General features: G+C 42.8%; 1 protein-coding gene across 4 annotated transcripts in view; it reads right to left on the reverse strand.

Moving 5' to 3' along the window:
* Window positions 1–19654, reverse strand: part of CDKAL1 (CDKAL1 threonylcarbamoyladenosine tRNA methylthiotransferase) — a 665563-nt gene that overhangs the window by 573780 nt on the left and 72129 nt on the right. The gene's annotated exons all lie outside the window — the stretch shown is intronic.

The raw sequence follows: 19654 nt of genomic DNA on the forward strand, positions 1-19654 counted from the left end.
TTCCCTTCATCCACAGAACCAGTAATCTCATCATAGAAGGAGATTAGATTAGTCAGGCATGACCTTCCCTTGGTGAATCCATGCTGACTGTTCCTGATCTACCATTCCTATATAAAATGAGTAAGAATTGTGCTACAGGCATGATGGATACACAGGTAAACTCAAGTGGCTGTGTAGCCTTTCACGCTGTTTCTCCAGCATGATTCTTTAGAGTGGTTTTCATGTTACTTTCTCTCCAATCCAACTTTTGAATCCACTATGGGACTGAGAATTTGATGGAGCCCTTAATTTAACAGAAAACAGATCTTTTCCCTCCTTACTATTTGACCAAATATATCAATAGATTGACTAATTCTGGGGCTAAAGTGTAAAATCTAGTTCAATGGTCTCCAACTTTCTTACACCCCAGATCACTTTTTGAATCCAAGGGCAACCCAGGATCTACCCCGCCCCTTCCCCGAGGCCCTGCCCCTTCCCCAAAGCCCTGCCTCACTCACTCCACCCCCCCACACACACACCCTCCCTCGCTCTCCTCCACCCTCACTCACTTTCACCGGGATGGGTCTAGGGTTGCGGGCTCTGGGCTGAGGCCGAGGGGTTTGCCGTGTGGGAGGGGGCTCTGGGCTGAGCCTGGGGCAGGAGGTTGGGGTGCAGGAGGGGGTGAGGGGTACAAGCTCTAGGATGGAGTTTGGGTGCAGGAGGGGCTCCGGGCTGGGCCAGAGTATTGGGGTGCACGAGGGGGTATAGGGTGCTGCCTCTGGGAGGGGAGTCAGGGCTGGGGCAAGGGGTTCGGGTGCAGGAGGGAGTATGGGGTACTGGCTCTGGAAGAGGGCCCCAAGCTGGGACACAGTGTTGGGGTGCAGGAGGGGGTATGGGGTGCTGGCTCTAAGAGGGGGGGTCAGGGCTGGGGTTTGAGCTGCAGGAGGGGGTTTGGGGTGCTGGCTCCAGGAGAATACTCACGGATGGGGGTTGGGGTGCGGCGTCCCGCCAGGCAGCACTTATCTCTGGCAGCTCCTGGTCGGCAGCAGGCGCAACAAGGCTAAGGGAGGCTCCCTGTGTACCCCGGCCCCACACCACTCCCGGAAGGGGCCAACACGCCCCTGCAGCCCGTCGGGCGGGCCGGGGGCACATGGCACTGCCCCTCTCTGCAAGAGCCGCCCCCGCAGCTCTCCTGGCCAATAGGAGCTGCAGGGACGGTGCTTGGAGGCCGGAGCAGCGCACAGAGGGAGACCTCTGCCCCCAGGCCTGCACTGGCCACTTCTGGGACTGGCGTGGGGCCGGGGTAGGCAGGGAGTCTGCCTTAGCAGCAGCCACACTACACTGCCAGAGATCGTGATCAACCAGGAGATCCTCTAGGATAGACCAGTCGATCGCAATCGACCGGTTGGTGACCACTGATCTAGTTGGATACAGGATAGTGGTCATCACTAAGAAGAGAAGTCAACATTTACCAAGCCACAGTATTTCATCTTCCTGCAGTGTCTTTTTCACACCTCCCAACTATCAGGAACATGGCAAGGTCAAATGGTGCTTTTTAACTTTAGAGGCAATTACTATGGCAGTGCTATTGCTTTCTTTAGATCTAGTAGCAGACATTGAAGGAAGGAGCAATGACAGGATCTAAAGGATGTAGCAAAAGATAAATCTTTCCTTTGAAATTCTTTTTGTCTACAAATAACTGAAGCATTTGAACCACTAACCAAAGACAAAAAATCTGAAAGTAAGAACAACAAGCAGGATTTTAAACTGTGGCAATGCACAAAATGTGCCATTTTATCATGTGTGAGACAATCATCTTCTTGTTTAACTTCTGCAGGAGATTATTTGGGGATTGTGAGAATTGGGAAACAATCAGTTCAAGTACTCTTTCCTCTTTAGGCACACAAACGAGGGTACAGCAAAAGAGAACAAACGGTTGAGGGGTTGGACTGGTCTTAAAGAAATCTGCAGCATATTAAAAATTAAATGAATATAAGGATTTCCTAGTACTTCTACAATTCTATCAGATGAACCTCAGAGTTACAGCCCTGTGTGGAGGACTTGAGACACACACAGGTGTTTACAGGATACCCATAAGAAGCCTACTACTCCCACTTTGGAAATGGCAATATGTCAAATCCATGTCAGATCCTGCAGAGAAAGTACAATTTTGTAGACTTTATGCAGTTAAAGATGTCATATGAAAGATGGAAGTTACTTATTTTAGACCTGTGGCCTGTCTTGTAGGCCAGACTATGAGATAATGTTACTTCAAAGTCTATTCATCCTCCTCTAACACTGCATTAATCCCTCCAAGGGGGCTCCACACTGTTCCAGCTCTGCAAGTAGAGTCATTTCTGGGCCAGCATCTCTGAGCTGGACTCTCTCCTCCCCAAATCCAAAAGGAAAGCCAACACTTGTTGCAGACTGATTTGTAATAACTTTACAGATTTCCCCCTGAATCATTTGGAATCCTCACTGAATGGGGTTCCATTGGCAGTCCCTGGCAGCACAGCTTCTACAGGAGCAATAAGCTGAGGAGCTACAGCAAGCTGATTATATATTGTGGGAAAGCAGTTAGTGCTCCATCCAGAAGCCACAGGCCTCCCCTCAAATCTTACAGGATCCATATGTTTGGTGAGGTAAGGAAAGTTAAAAACATGCAACTGTGGACAGGTTTCAGATTGTAATAAAGGCCTTTGATATCAGTATTTATAGCTACAGAACTCTGTTCCTTTCATCTTAAAACTTTACACATAAGCGTTCCTTCACATTTATGTACCAAAAGCACTAAAAGAAGAGCACAAGGTATTATGTAAGGGACAATCAGAATGCAGATCTGGGATGGCTAAAACCACCACACTGACCTGGGAACATACTTAGCTCTAAAAGAATTTCAGATCAAGATACTGCACTTCACCCACCGTCTGAAGCATTATCCCTGATCAACATCAAAGAGAATGAAGATCAGTTTGGAGCATGGAACAGAATGATACACACAATTTGTGCTTGATATCTCTAAGTCAGGGGCGCCGGAACAGAGGGGGGGGCCAAGAGGCCACGGTCATCCCACTTTTTGAAAATGGCCTTCCCACTTTTCGCCCAGCCCCTCCTCTTTCCCCCAAGGCCCCACTCCTTGGCCAGCTCGGAAGCTAGAGCCTGGCCCCAGTAAGAGCAGCCCGGGGAGCCCAGGCAGCTGTGGGGATCCACAGACCCTCCACCTCCCCACCCCGTCTCACTGATCCCCCAGACCCCTCCACATAGGACAGATGGAGGATTCGCACTCCCCACAGCTGCCAAGATGGCTCTTACCATGGACCAGCAGCAACTCTTCAGCCCCACCGCCAGGGGTGTCTGTCCTTCAAAAAAAGAAAAGGAGTACTAGTGGCACCTTAGAGACTAACCAATTTATTTGCTCAAATAAACTGGTTAGTCTCTAAGGTGCCACTAGTACTTCTTTTCTTTTTGTGAATACAGACTAACATGGCTGCTACTCTGAAACCTGTCCTTCAAAAAGACTCTGGATTTACAATTGTCCCATCCCATTACCCTAAATGTTTGCTTTCAATTACACCTGTTTAACCTGACTGCCTTCAATTGGGTTGCATGGTGTAACTCTCTGGATCTGAGCCAACAATTCTGTTGCTGTATGAAGACAAACAGAATTCGGCTCATTCTCTCAGATGTGTTAGCTCTCTCACACTAACAAGAGGGAAAATAGTGCTTATTTTAGTTACTGGAGCACTTAGTCACTTTTCAGAGCAGAATTGCAGTTTAAACACTCAGGTGGCCAGGGCTCCCACTGTCAGCTCTGTGCATGGCAGGGCTCCTGCTGTCAAGACTGCCAGGGAAGCCTAATATTGCAAAATCCACAATATTGCAAGTTAAGTAGGGACTGATAATATAGATAGCATATCTTTAGCTCCATTCTCATGGCACAGCAGCAGCTAATCTTGACCTACAGACCACCTCAGCAGAGACTAAACTGAGTCACATAAGTAGAAACTCCCATGTTGAAAAGAGATTCCCTCCACCCATAAAGTAGGTAAGTTCACCCAGGATAGGTCCATCAATTGCTATTAGACAAGATGGTCAAGGACGCAACCCCAGGCTCTGATGTGCCCCCTAAGTTTTTGACTGCCAAAAGCTGGCCCTAGACCACAGGGGAGGGATCACTCAATAATTGCCCTGTTCTGTTCAACTCTGAAGCATCTGGCACCAGCCACTGTCAGAAGACAGGATTCTGGGCTACAGGGACTATCAATCTGACCCAATATGGCCATTCTTATGTTCTAAATGGTATTTTCCAAGGGTTGGTTTTTAATTACATACACAATCTGAGTAACTCTCATGAGTAAAAAGTGAGTGTGATCTTTCTTTTCATACCCTACTGAAAAACAGAAGATTTGGGGGTTTTATTAGTTTGTTTTTGTTGTTGTTTTGGACATCTATTATGGAAGCGCTGTTCAAGATTCTACAGTTAAGGCTGAATTTTGCAGATTTGCAACCACTGTTATAGTGGAAGAATATAATATATCCTTCCCAAACGTATAGCACTTACTCTCTGGGCGCAGAAGTAGCTTTCTGAGAATTTACAAGTTAATCTGTTAATGCGTCGAACAGTCAAAATTATAAAATGGATCCCTAAAGAAATTTAGCACTTGGTTTCAGACATTTTCCTCCTGAATGATTTTAACAAAATTCAGACACTTCAAACTTACCTTATACTTAAACTCACTGAAAACCAGTGTACAGGCTACATTTGAAGACCTATTTGAGGATTAATGGTCATTTCCTCCCTATTATTCTTCCTAATGGAAAGTTTCTCCTTCAGCGGCGATTGACATAACATTCTACTACAGAGAGTTCCCTCTTTCAAAATGGCTGCTATCTCCTTCTCAGTGGGAATAAGATCCCAATTTGCCCACAGTTAGGTGGCTGCTTTGAGAAGAATGTTTATTTCCCTATAGTTCTGAATGAGACAAACTACATGTCTATTTTAAAGAAGACTGCTGGCTTCAGTTATTAGAAACAAAAAGTTGGTGGCCATTTTGAAAGCAAAACAATGCGGAGAAAAAGAAAATCAAAAATCTAGTTTCTGTCACAAACAGCTGAATGTAATCTAGAACCACAAACACTGACATACTATAATCATATTATTTACTGCATGATATCACTACAAAGCAAAGTAAAGGTTGCTTGGGTACTCTGTGTACTTTCAAACCCTAACATATTTGGATTTTTTTTTATTTAAATGTAATCTTAACTCTGAATTTCCTGGGTTTATAACACTTGTTTTTGGAACCCTGTAGTATAGTTTATCCTACATTACTGATATATACGCTCAGACTTAACACCATCTTAACAGTTTTTGTCTGTAAATATGTAACGTATGAGAGTGAGGGTACTATTGTTGGTGAAGAGGTGCTTTGCATTTAACTCTGAATATGACAAGGTCAGTTCTGGCAACAAGTGCCATAGTTCCGGTCCAGCTACTAACAAAACATTTTGCAGTCACTCTGCCCTTACTTAGCCTTAGGTGGATGTGAGGTTTTTACAACATGCTGTTAAGCCACATTGTTCTTAGCTCCATAAGTTTCTCTAATGCAGACAAGGCCTTAGTGTCCACAGAACAGTGAAGCTTTGAGTACAATAGCTTCTGAAAATGTGCAGGATTTTGTGAACTAGCCACAGAGGTAAACAATCATCTGAGTAAAGACATGAGACAATAATGAATATATGCAGCACTTTCAAAAGAAAAACATTCAGAAAGATACACTAATAAATAGTTGGGAAAGAACTGGCAAATAATTGCCAGGAATAAAGCAATCCAAACAGCCCATGGTATCCCTGGCACCAGATGGTGAAACAGAATCCCTGTAAATGGCAACAAATTAATGCACTTGGGGGGGGAAAAAAAAACACCCTCCCCAACACACACACACAACCACATCACAATGAGGCAAAACATTTCCTCCACAATGAAAAATATATAATTTGCAGAAGAAGAACTGACGGGGGAAAAGTGCATGCTCTGTGCCTCTCTTCTGCCTCTGCCACCAAGAATAAGCTTCAAAGTTGAAGTCATTTGTAGGATACAGATGTTATGTTAAATTTGGAAACATGCCCTCCACCATGCACGTGTTATGGAAAGGTCATACTGTCAGAAATATTTAATGCTTTTATTTCCTTTTTGAACGTTAAAGGTTTGTTATAATACAAGAAAAAAAAAGCTGATAATTTTTAATCTAGTTTTCTAATTGCTTTCTCACCAATCACTGATAAGGAATAAAAGGAGTTCACATGCTGAGCTTTGTATAGATAAAGCTCTTTTCACTAAAGCAAAAAAGCAAACAATGCAAATTTCTTAACTGAAAATACAGTGTGGGGTTAACAAGTGTATGAATAAATTCAATATGCAAACTGCATGTAAATATCTGTAAAAGAGCTTAATCTGGAAATACTGGCTGTCACAAAATCTTTTCAATTTGTGCACAGTGTAATCTTTTTCATATCCACAACATCTGAACTCTTGACAATAGAAAATTCTAGGTAAGCCAAGTTATAAAAATGCTTTGAAAAACACATCAAATAAAACATACAGAAGATCACATTTGTATATAGCACTGAATGTTTGCATATGAACATAAGTTTGCATGGGATGGGTCAGACAAACAATTAGAATGGGTGGTTCTTGTCAAATTTAAAAATCCTTCCACGAAAGGAGGACTATTTTCAAATAAAGAGCAAGGGTTGGGGTTTTTTCCCCTTTCTGTTCTTAATATACAAAGGTGGGCTTTTTTTAGGAAATAGTTGTCCTACTGCCCCATTTCAGTGTTCTACCTTTAGAAGAACCAATATACAGTATTCTATGTAACAAAATGAGAGAAGTATGGGGACAGTTAAGTTCTGTACAAGCTTCAAAACAGAGGTACTTTACTGCAACATTATGTAGCATTTCATAGCTACCAAGATGTCAGAAGCAGAAAGACTGAAGAATTTCTGTACTTATGAGTAAAATTTAATCTACTTCATAGGAATAATGCTGTTGCCTCCCGATGTTAAATTAATTTCAAAAATTGAGAAGGCATGTGATGGTGTTTAGGAGGAAAAAGTGTACTAAGTTTGGTGTAAAATTGCTGATCAATAAAACCTAAAACTACTAATTTAAAAATATATTTTATATAAAATCATTTAGAACAGTTTAGACATATTTAACTCAAGTGTTCTCAAAAGAAATTTTAAAGTAAAAGCATTATGCATCTTCTATTAGGCTGTCTTCTTTACACATTTCAACTTCACTTTAGTTTTCAGTCATTACTGACTTTTGTTTTGCCAAGTCGTGTCATGCATGCAGTTCTATGAACCTATAAATAACGTAGGATGCAAGCATACTGCTGTTTTTAAAATGATGACCTACTTTTAGTCCCTGGGGTAAATATCATAAAATCTAATGTAAAGTACAGCAAAGTGAAGTTTCAGTGCAGAAGCCACTATTACCCTCTGGAAAAATCCAATGGACTGTAAGGTTTTTAAACAAAAGAGAAGCTTGCTAACTGTGTGCAGTAATTGAGGTTCTTCGAGAAGTGTGTCCCTATTGGTGTTCCACTGTAGGTGTGGCAGCGCTCCTATGCTTGGGATTGGAGATCGTTGGTAGCAGTGCCCGGACTTCCCATGCACTTCTCCCCATCTCACGCTGCTGGGGGGGGAAATGACACATCTTGAAGAACATCAGTTACTGAACATGGTGAGTAATCTTCTCTTCTTCTTTGAATAGTGTCCCTATAGGTGCTCCACTGAAGGTGACTAGAGCAGTGCCTCTAGTTGGAAGGCTGGGGCTTATGAGTGATCGGTACTGAGGAGAATAGGACCACGCGTTCTAGGACAGCAGCTGATTCCGCATCGTGGGTGATTGTATGATGATGACTGAAGGTGTCTGTGGACACCCAGGTGGCTGCCTTACAAATGTCAGTATTCAGAACATTGTTTGAAAAGGCTATTGAGGTGGATAGCGAGTGGAATATGTCCAATTTCCAGGTGGAGGTCTAAGTTCCTGTCATTGTGTATGTCATTCCTATCAATGTGTATGCATTCAGAGCTCCATTTTGACAGACATTTGAATACAGCCAATCCCTTTGATCTTTTAGCAACAGAAAGGAATAAGCATGGTGACTGCCTGAATGATTTAGTTCTGTCAAGTTAAAGGATTAGTGTTTGTCTAACATCCAAGGTTTGTAGAGTGGCCTCATGTTGGCTGCCATGTGGTTTCAGGAAAAAGGAGGGAAGCTGGATAGTTTGATTTAGATGGAAAGAGGACGGTACCTTGGGTAAGAACTTTGGGTGTGGTCATAATCTTTGTAAAACATGATGTACAGGAGGGTATACTATGAAATCACCTGTTTCTCCTACCCGTCGGGTGGATGCAATCACCACGAGAAACACAAGTTTCCATGGATAGGTACATGTAGGAGCAGGTTGCCATTGGTTCAAACAAGGAGCTGGTGAGACAGTATACAACAAGGGTGAGATCCCAAGAGGGGGAGAGGGGTTTCGTACTTCAGAATAAAGGTTTTGGAGACCTTTAAGGAATCTTTTTGTCATTGGGTGGGTAAATACCGACTGAACCTTTATCTTGGAGTGGAATGCAATAATGGCAGCTAGATGTATGCGAACAGAGCTTGTGGATAGCCCAGATCTCTTGAGTTCAAGGATGTAATCCAGAAGGAGTGGTAAAGGAGCAGTAATTGATGGAACATGTTTGGTGTTGCACCAAGTTCAGAACCTTTTCCATTTTTGTAGATACATATAGAATGTTGTTGTCAATGTCTTCTATTTAAAAGAATTTCCTTTACTCCAGGGTCATCTCTGGATCCCTGAACCACGAAGGAGCCAAGCCTACAGACGGAGAAGTTCTAGATTCAGATTGAGAATCTGGCCAGATTCTTCGAAGAGGAGGTGTGGAATTGAGTGCAGGGTCATCAGTGGACAGACTGTCATGAGCAAGAGATAAGGAGATCATATCTGTTGTGGCATTTGGTGCTGTGAGGATGACTCTGGCTCGTTCCACTTGTATCTTGTGGAGTACTTTGAATATTAGGGGAAGGTGGGAAAACAGAGGAGAGGTGCATCCCACATAATGAGGAAGGCATCCCCCAGAGAGATTGGGAACCCAGACCTGCTCTTGAGCAGAATCATGGTGTTTTGGGGAGTGGCGAATAGATCTATGTCAGGGAATCCCCAGCAACTGAATTTATGTTGTAGAGTTCTTGTGAGAACCTTCTGCTCAGTGACTCTGTCACAGTGTTCAGATAGATATGTGGCAGATGTCAATGCCATGTTGGATACGCCAGTTTCACAATTTCAGAGCTTCTGTACAAAGGGATTGGGACCTCACTTCCTCATCTGTTCATGCAGAACATGCAGGCAATGTTGTCTGTCATTACTCTCATGGTCCTCTGTCTTTATTAATAGAAAGTGTCAGCAGTGTTGAGGACTGCACATAATTCTAAGAGGTTGATGTGCAACACTGATTCTCAGGGGGACCTCTTGCCAACCAATGTGCTCCCCAACCAAGTAGTGAGGTGTTGGTCGTCAGTATCGACAACGGTGTTGGTTGGAAGAAGGGGACCCCCATGCAGACATTTCAGGATTGAGTCCACCAGTCTTAACACATTCTTGATCTCAACTGGTACCAAAAGGAGTTTAGTTTGTTTAGGCTGTGTCTGTGGGGTACATACACTGTTTGTAGCCATCCCTGAAGCCAGCACAAGTATAATCTGGCATGTTTTACGACAAACGTTGCTACTGCCATATAACCAAGCAGCTGTAGACAAGACTTGGCAGAGATCTGTGGGCTGGTTCTCACAGTGGAGACAAGACTGACTATTGTGGAAAATCTGTGAGCAGGGAGAAAGGCTCTGGTCTTTATAGCATGCAGGTGGACCGCAATAAATTGCAGATTCTGTCCCGGCATCAGTACCAATTTTTGCCTGTTTATCTGGAAGTCAAGGTTTGAGAAAAAAATCTGTTTTTTTTTTATAGCTTCTAACGTGTTAGCTCCGGCAGGGGCCTTGAGGAAGCACTCATCGAGGTATGGGAATATTACAATCCCTTGTTTGTGGAGGTGTGCTGCCAACACTACAAGGATCTTGGAAAATACCCTGGGTGCTTTAGAGAAGCCAAAGGGTAGTACCTTGTATTGGGGAGGGTGTATGGTGACATGGAAGTATGTGTCTTGGAGTTCGAGGGCAGAGAACCTGTTCCACTGTTCAAGTGCTGAGATTATTGTTGATAGTGTGACCATGTTGAAGCGGTGTAGTTTGATGAATGTATTGACATTCAAGTCTAGTATAGGTCTCCACCCACCGTACTTTATTAGATAAGAAAAGAGTGGGAATAAAAACCTTTCCCTCAGTTCTACAGTTCACGGTCACAGAAGGTCATTTATTTCTTCTCGTAGAAGATGTTCGTGAGAAGGGTCCCTGAAGAGGGAGTGGGAGGGCGGTGAGTGGATGGAAGAGAAAGAAACGGATTAGAATACCTCTTGCTAACAATATCCAAGACTTATTTGTCAGACATGATTTGTCACCATGATGGGTAGAATGGGGTCAAGTGGTTGACAAACTGCTGGATTACTGAAGATGGTTGCAGCAACTGGGCCAGGTGGAGACATCTCAGGGCCTTGACCAAATTCTCAAAATTGCTGTTTGGAGGCGGATGGGTGGAGCGTGGTCCCTTGCGCTGATGTCTGTCTGCGCTTGGGAGGAGGTGTCTGTCACCTATGTTGTGTATCATAATGCTGTTGATGGGTGAAATGTGGAGGTCAAGATCTTGGGATAGGTTGATATCTACCCTGTCTTCTCTTTAAGCACTGGTGTACATATGCTGAGTGAACGCATAGAATCCTAAAGACTAGAGGGACTCATCCATGCACTCAGCGAAGAGTTTAGAGCCTTCAAACAGCGGATCTTCCACAGTGGTCTGCACCTCCCTGAGGAACCCCGAGCGGTGAAGACACGAGGTTTGTCTTATCACCTATGTTGCAATAGAGTGGGCCACTGTGTCCATGGCAACCAGAGAAGCTTGTAGCACTATATGGGCCAGAAGTTGTCCTTCTGTCACCAATGCCTGTTTATTTTCTGGCAAACTTTGGCTGAATTCCTGAAACTTGGAATAGTTCACGTGTTTCTATTTGGCTAGAAGTACCTCATAATTAGCAATACAGAACTGGAGTGTAGCTGAGGAATATGTTTTCCTCTTCCAGTCCCTGTTATAAGGAGTTGTCTTGGAATGATGTCACCACATTGCACCACACTGACTATGAGGGAGTTTGGAGTAGTGTGGGGAAAAAAGGAATGCCATGTCCTTAGTGGGGACATAGTACTTCTTGTCCACTCACTTGCAGGTAGGTGGTATTGATGCTGGGGTCTGCCAGATCTCCTTGGCATGATCGAATATGGACCCATTGATTGGGAGTGCAATCTTTGCCGATGTGGAGTCCTGCAAGATGTCAAGCAACTTGTGCTGTTGCTCTTTAACTTCCTCCAGGGGTATCTAGAGAGAACCCACAATCCTGTGGAACAGTTGTTAGAACTGTTTAAAGTCATCCGCCGATGTTGGAGGCGGTGGCATGATGGCCTCATCGGAGGAGGAGATGTGGGCTGATGGTATAACCTCTTCCTGCTTTTCTTCCTCCTGCTACTCCAGCAATTCTGGCTAACGGTTGGGACGTCTAGAGACCGATGAGGATGGAGAGTGTATTTGTCCCTGTCTCTGCTCCACAGGCAGTTTGGGAAAGTGTGCAGCCCAAGTATCCCAATAAGGCCAATATGGGGAACAGGCATGTAGGGCTGCATCCAAGGGTGCCCCTACCAATGACCTAATTCACCTCTGGTCTCTGTATCAAGGGCGATAGTATGGTTCTCTGTGTGGAGCTCTTTGGGAGGATCATGGGGCGTGACGTGTGGTGGAATACTCTTCTTCCTCGCTGGGGAAAGATGAGGCAGTCCTTGATGGTGAAGGAGAGCAGTGCATGACAAGTTGAGTCTCTGGGGGAGAGGCATGGATCGTTGGGAGGTCAGTACAGAGGAGCAGCGATTCTGAGCTGTCAGAGGTCTCTCTCAGAGCAATCAGGTCTCTCAGGTACCAGAACTCTTGTGGTACCAGTATGAGCATCATCAGTACTGGTGGTGTGTATATAGCGAGGCGGACCTAGTGGATATCGACGGTACCACTGTTACAGTGCATTCCATCGAACAGACAGTAGATAGTGCCGAGGACTTGGTCAGCGCTGATGTACTTGAAGTTGTTGAGGGAGTTAGTACCAAAATTGCAACTTTTGATCTGTCTGACTCGGCCAAGAGACTATGTGCTTACGTGTGGTCCCGTCCTCTTATGTCCTTGGACCTCTCAACAGTGCAGGTACTGGAGGTATCCAGATGGTCACAGGACCCAGGTCTCGGCCCCAAAGATGTCAAGGCTACCGACATTGCAGGGGATGTCCATTTCTAAGGTGACTCCTTGGTGGGTGAGCTCAGGGCCCAACTCTTCTTCGTGGTACACAGCGAATGGGGGTCGGCGGATTACCTTGCCAATGGTGAGCACTCCGGTGGAGAGACTCGGGTCAGAGGCTGGCTGCAAGTAGCTCTCCATCAGTAAAAGTTTTAGTCAGCTCCCAATCTTTATGAGACCATGCCTTTAATTTGAGGCAGTGGATGCACTTTTGAGATATGTTCCCCTCACCCAGGCAATAGATGCACTGTGAGTGGCCCTCACTCACTGGGATGGCCTCACAGTAGGAGAGGCACCTCAAACCCAGGGGATCCAGGCATATTCCCGGATAAAGGGAGTTTCTCAGTCGGGAAGAGTGTAGAAAAAAAACCTAAACAAATCTAAAAGTAACAGGGAGGAAAAAGAAAAAAAAGTTTTGTTTTTGTTTAGTGGGGGGAAGAAAAATGAAAGGAAACAGCTACTAAGAATAATAACAAAAACTTTGTATTACTAAGGGCAGTAAAGGCATATGCAGGGCTCTGCAAAGGATTCCATCCCAGACCAAGGGCAGTTGCGAAAGAACTGAGGGCAGCTGGACTGCACTGTACTATATCGTTGCCGCTCACAGTGAGAGACGGGGGCAAGCGCATGTGCCGTCCAATGGGTACTGCTACCAAAGATTTCCAATCCCAAGTGCAGGGACGCTACCACACTTATAGTGGGCCAACCCATAGGGACACTACTTGAAGAAGAACTGGATACTGAGCTGTGCTATAACCTATGGCTCAAAGGCTCTCTTGCATCCTGTGTCATTTTCAGTTGTATTTTAGAACTTCTATGGTCAAAAGCACTGGCATTTACACATATATAACAATCTTTTAATGCTTTTCCTTCTGTTACCGTTGCATAATGTCACCAAATAGACTGGAAGTGAGCAGAGTTTATTTTCAAGTGCGCTAAACGTGCATGCTTTTGTTTTACTTGATGTATTAATTATCGTTGTAAGAGGAGGACTTGTCAGGCACTTTTTTTTAAGTCAATATCCGGGATACAGATTCAGATATTTGTTGCACTGGAAATTTACTGATTTTTTTTAAACAGAAAAAAATTAAAAATTCCATTTAAAATCCAAGCCACCATTCCAGAGCAATCTAAAGTACAAATTACTTAATTACTGTAAAATTTTCAACATATTATTTATATTGTGGTGACACCTCAGGGGGCCCAAACAGGAAGTGAGGTCTCATTGCATTAGGTACCGTACATATACACACAATGAAAGTTGGTTCCATCCTGAACAGCTTACAATCTAAACAGCATTATCAAAAGTTATGACTGAAAGGATCTTTAATGTACTTTTAAAGTAATATTAGTACTATCAGGCCCTCTAAGGATTTCAGATTGTGTCAATCATGGAATCAGAAAAAACTGCTTCTTGGTGACTGATTTGAACAAAAGAACTGTAACTAGAGAGAGAGCAAAAGGAGCCTATTCCTACAGTATATCTAAAATGGATTCTCTGCTATTCAGCTGCAACAATTAAAACTAAGGGTTTGAAACGTCTACACAGGCAAAAACAAAACAAAACAAAAATATACAAAAATAAACAAAAACAAAACATGGCAGTGAGTCTAAAAGCCCAGTTCAACTGACTCAGGCTTCTGGGGCTCATGCTATGGAGCTAAAAATATCAGCATAGAAGTTCAGGCTCAGGCTGAAAGCCAGGCTCTGAGAGCCCCACCTCACTAGGTTTCAGAACCCGGGCTCCAGCCCAAGCCCAAATGCCTATGCTGCTAATTTTAGCTTCGCAGCATGAACTTCAGGAGCTCAAGTCGGTTGACCCGGGGTCTGAAACTCGCTGCCACGGGTCTTACTTTGCTGTGCAGACATACCCTAATAAGCGTTCCACTCTCCCAAGGTCACTGGAAAATCAGTATCAATCGAAGAGACAAGTCAGTTGATTTCCCCAACTAAAATTCCTGGAGTAGCATGCAAGCCTTGTAGAGCATTCCCCAGTAGTAAAACTAGAAACGTATTAAGAATCAGAATTAAAAACAATTTATTTGAGTTACCAATAAGATTGTTGTAGCCAAATCACAGAAATCCATTTTAGAGGTAGGAAAACTCTCACTGCTCATTCTCTTCCAGCAATCTGGACTAAAAGGCTGTAGGATTTACAGGCAGTAAGTCAGAGCCAAGACTGAAGGAAATTACAATTTAGTGAACTGCTATATTCAAACCACCTTCCAAACCCAGCATAGTTGATGATCCAAGGTAAGTTTATGCCTGTGTAAAGGAACAAGGACTCACTTGTAGGCAGCTGCCTCACAGATTCTCAGAAGACTGCAGCTTCCTTTACCTCACAAAGATGCAAAAGAACTTTGACTAATACTAGGTAAATTGGCCCATATTGGAGCTAAATCACCAATATTGCTGTGAATCATTCTAGCAATGGATGACCCTGAGGATCTGAAAATCCTCAAACAGAAGATGCTGTATTAGGAACGTTAAAAACTGCACACATTTTTGGAAAACTAAGCTAAGAAAAACAAGTTCCCATCCCTTGAGATCATAGGTAGCTCTGCATACAACAATAAATACCTGAAATAGCTATTCATAGATTCGTATCCCACTTCCATTCATTCAGCAATGAGACTGACACCACTGCTGAAGGTTTTGCCATTCAGATTAAGCATCAAATAGAAGTACCCTTCTTTTGGCATCTGGTGGCTGGCCAAATGGAAATTAGAAATCTCCTATCACTTTTTAAGGAGTGGACATAAGTTTAGTGTACGATGTAACTGTCTCCCTCAATGGTCAAATTCTAATATCCTATAGCCCAATCTTGCAACAGGAATTGAAAATTAAGACCTACCCATTCACTTATTTGGCATGCCAATGAGCTTCAAAAGGTATGCCATCCATGTGTAAGAGGTCCCATTAGAGGATCACATGTCAAAATCAAGATCCAAGACTGCATATAATTTACTGTATGCAATATGTATGCAATAGCTCCACTTTATTTGCCTCACTCCGGTACTAATTTATAAACCTGCTCTGCAAAACAGTGTACTTTGGGGAAGTCTAAAGAAAAAAGGGTGCTTTACAAAGCCAAACCATATTCTATTCTTTATATGTTTTATTAACAAGTTCTGTATCAATGTATATATCAATGTGGTTTGATACTAGAGATGTTCAGAAAAACTTCAACCGAACCATTTTCGATCAGAGAATGCAGTTCTGTGAAGATCTAAATGCTTTGTGAAATCGTGTTGATGTTGCTGAAATTTCATTTTGAAGAAAGAGGGGGGAAAAGTTCTCACAGAGTTGAACCATTCCATTTTGACATGTTCAAAACGAAACATTTTGATTCTTTTCTTTAGAAATGACTTTTTTAAAAAATGTGTATTATATTTTAAAGTCTAAACCAAAGCAAAACACTTTAATCTACCCAAAATAAATTTTACGGAGAAGTAAAGAAATTGTGTGTTTAATTCCTAAACAGAATGAAAGCAACTTTGGAAAACTCAAAATCCTCCATGAAATGGAATTTCCATTCTCCACACAGCTCTGCTGTGAGCCCTTCTAAATCATTAAAATAGAAGCAAAGTTAAACTGAAATCAGCCTAAAAAGAAAATTATGAATCATAAACCAAAATATACTATATTTGTGTGTGTGACAAAGTCATAAGGGTGGATATTTTATTCCTTAGAACAAAGTCCATTTCTCTCCCTCCAATGAAATTTTAACATCTCACAAGCTTATTGAATGTTTCATAATGAGCACAGAAAACTGGTTAAAAATATATAATGAAGATCAACTTATCTTTTCTTGTTGTGAAGCCTTTAGAACACTGTGAAGGAAACTAAACCATAAGCATTTTCTCAAGCGACAAGCATGCAAAACTGATTTCTTCGCATTGTATGAACAAAAGCTTCTGATTAGATAGAATAATCTAACATTAATTATGCTTATTTTAATAATACCATTCATGCCACAGTAAGATTGTGTTAGCGTTTCGATTACAAAGCATTTCTCAACAATGTCAACCACAAAAATTTGCTACAGCCTCAACACTAGCACACAAGGAGTAAATAAATTTAGAATAATATAGACTTTTCAAAGCTATTTTAAGAAGAATTTCTGGTTTTAAAGTATTGTTTGAATACAAAGGGCCCTACAGTAAGCATACTGGTACAGGAATTTGCCTTTTAGTTTGATAAGGTAGAGAGGCATGACTGACAATTCCAAAACTATTGTGGCCCATGTATTAAAATAATATACTGATAAACTAGAGCGAGATACTGCTAAAATGACTAAGAACAGTAAGAGGATGTAATAAATATGATTTGTAAAGACAGAATTACAAGATAAATCCCACACTACTTGGAGAGCCTGTACTAGTCCCCTTCTATTCCAAAAATACAGGTCTCTACCACTTGAGTTAGTGAACTAGCAATGTCAGCTCTCACAATTTCTGTGGGACAGACGCTAACGTATAATATTAGCTTTCTTCCAGCTTTCTGGAACTTCCACAGTGTTACAAGACTTCTTGAAAATCAATATTAATAGTCCAGCAAACACTTCATCCAGCTCTATTACAACTCTTGGAATAAATTTATCTGGACCTGCTGATTTAAAACTGTCTAATTTAGGTAGCTCCCGTTTAACAACCTTTAGAGATACTTGTGAAATGCAAAGATTTATCAACATATGATGAGACAATATCATCCCCAAACACAGAGTAGATATTTAATGTTTTTTCCCCAAACACAGAGTAGATATTTAATGAATTATTGTGCCTTTTCTGCATTATTATTGATAAGTCTACCATTTCCTTCTAGTAGTAGACCAATACCATTGTCAGGATTATTTTTGTTCCCATCATAATGACAGGTTTCAGAGTAGCAGCCGTGTTAGTCTGTATCTGCAAAAAGAAAAGGAGTACTTGTGGCTCCTTAGAGACTAACATTTATTTGAGCATAAGCTTTCGTGAGCTACAGCTCACTTCTTCGGATGCATGTAGTGGAAAATACAGTGGAGAGATTTTATATACACAGAAAACATGAAACAATGGGTGTTATCATACAGACTGTAACAAGAGTGATCAGGTAAGGTGAGCTATTACCAGCAGGAGAGCGGGGGGGGTTGAGGGGGACATTTTCTAGTGATAATCAAGGTGGGCCATTTCCAGCAGTTGACAAGAACTTGTGAGGAACAGTAGCGGGAGGGGAATAAACATGGGGAAATAGTTTTACTGTGTGTAATGCCACATCCACTCCCAGTCTTTATTCAAGCCTAAGTTAATTGTATCCAGTTTGCAAATTAATTCCAATTCAGAAGTCTCTCGTTGGAGTCTGGTTTTGAAGTTTTTTTGTCGAAGAACTGCCACTTTTAGATCTGTAACAGAGTGACCAAAGAGACTGAAGTGTTCTCCTACTGGCTTTTAATGTTATAATTCTTGACGTCTGATTTGTGTCCATTTATTCTTTTACGTAGAGACTGTCCAGTTTGGCCAATGTACACGGCTGAGGGGCACTGCTGGCACATATCACACTGGTAGATGCGCAGGTGAACGAGCCTCTGATAGTGTGGCTGATGTGATTAGGCCCTGTGATGGTGTCCTCTGAATAGATATGTGGACATAGTTGGCAGCGGGCTTTGTTGCAAGGATAGGTTTCTGGGTTAGTGGTTTTGTTGTGTGGTTGCTGGTGAGTATTTGCTTCAGGTTCGGGGGCTGGATGTAAGCAAGGACTGATCTGTCTCCCAAGATCTGTGAGAGTGATGGGTCGTCCTTCAGGATAGGTTGTAGATCCTTGATGATGCGTTGGAGAGGTTTTAGTTGGGGGCTGAAGGTGATGGCTAGTGGCCTTCTGTTATTTTCTTTGTTGGGCCTGTCCTGTAGTAGGTAACTTCTGGGTACTCTTCCGGCTCTGTCAATCTGTTTCTTCACTTCAGCAGGTGGGTACTGTAGTTGTAAGAACACTTGATAGAGATCTTGTAGGTGTCTGGCTCTGTCTGAGGGGTTGGAGCAAATGCGGCTGTATCGTACAATGGATTGTGTGGTGTGGTCTGGATGAAAGCATGTAGGTAAGCATAGCGGTCAGTAAGTTTCCGGTATAGGATGGTGTGACCATCGCTTATTAGCACTGAAGTGTCCAGGAAGTGGATCTTGCTCTTGTGTGCACTGGTCCAGGCTGAGGTTGATGATGGGATGGAAATTGTTGAAATCATGGTGGAATTCCTCAAGGGCTTCTTTTCCATGGGTCCAGATTATGAAGATGTCATCAATGTAGCGCAAGTAGAGTAGGGGCATTAGGGGACGAGAGCTGAGGAAGTGTTGTTTTAAGTCAGCCATAAAAATGTTGGCATACTGTGGAGCCATGCGAGTACCCATAGCAGTGCTGATTGAAGTGATTTGAAGGTATACATTGTCCCTAAATGTGAAATAGTTATGGGTGAGGACAAAGTCACAAAGTTCAGTCACCAGGTTTGCTGTGACATTATCGGGGATACTGTTCCTGATGGCTTGTAGTCCATCTTCATTTGTAACATTGGTGCAGAGGGCTTCTACATCCATAGTGGCTAGGATGGTGTTTTTCAGGAAGATCACCGATGGATTGTAGTTTCCTCAGAATTCAGTGGTGTCTCGAAGATAGCTGGGAGTGCTGGTAGCGTAGGACCTGAGGAGGGAGTCTATATAGCCAGACAATCCTGCTGTCAAGGTGCCAATACCTGAAATGATGGGGCGTCCTGGTCGGGGGTTCTAGGGGTGTCTGTGCAGATTTGTTCTTGTGTTTTTTCAGGGAGTTTCTTAAGCAGATGGCGTAGTTTCTTTTGGTAACCCTCAGTGGGATCACAGGGTAATGGCTTGTAGAAAGAGGTGTTGGAGAGCTCCCTAGCAGCTTCTTGTTCATATTCCAACCTATTCATGATGACGACAGCATCTCCTTTGGCAGCCTTTTTGATTATGATGTCAGAGTTGTTTCTGACGCTGTGGATGGCATTGTGTTCTGCACGGCTGAGGTTATGGGGCAAGTGATGCTGCTTTTCCACAATTTCAGCCTGTGCACATCGGCAGAAGCACTCTATGTAGAAGTCCAGTCTGTCGTTTCGACCTTCAGGAGGAGTCCACCCAGAATCCTCCTTTTTGTAGTGTTGGTAGGAAGGTCTCTGCTATTCAGA

The sequence above is a fragment of the Lepidochelys kempii genome, chromosome 2, assembly GCF_965140285.1.
Source record: "Lepidochelys kempii isolate rLepKem1 chromosome 2, rLepKem1.hap1, whole genome shotgun sequence".
NCBI classification, from domain to species: domain Eukaryota; kingdom Metazoa; phylum Chordata; order Testudines; family Cheloniidae; genus Lepidochelys; species Lepidochelys kempii.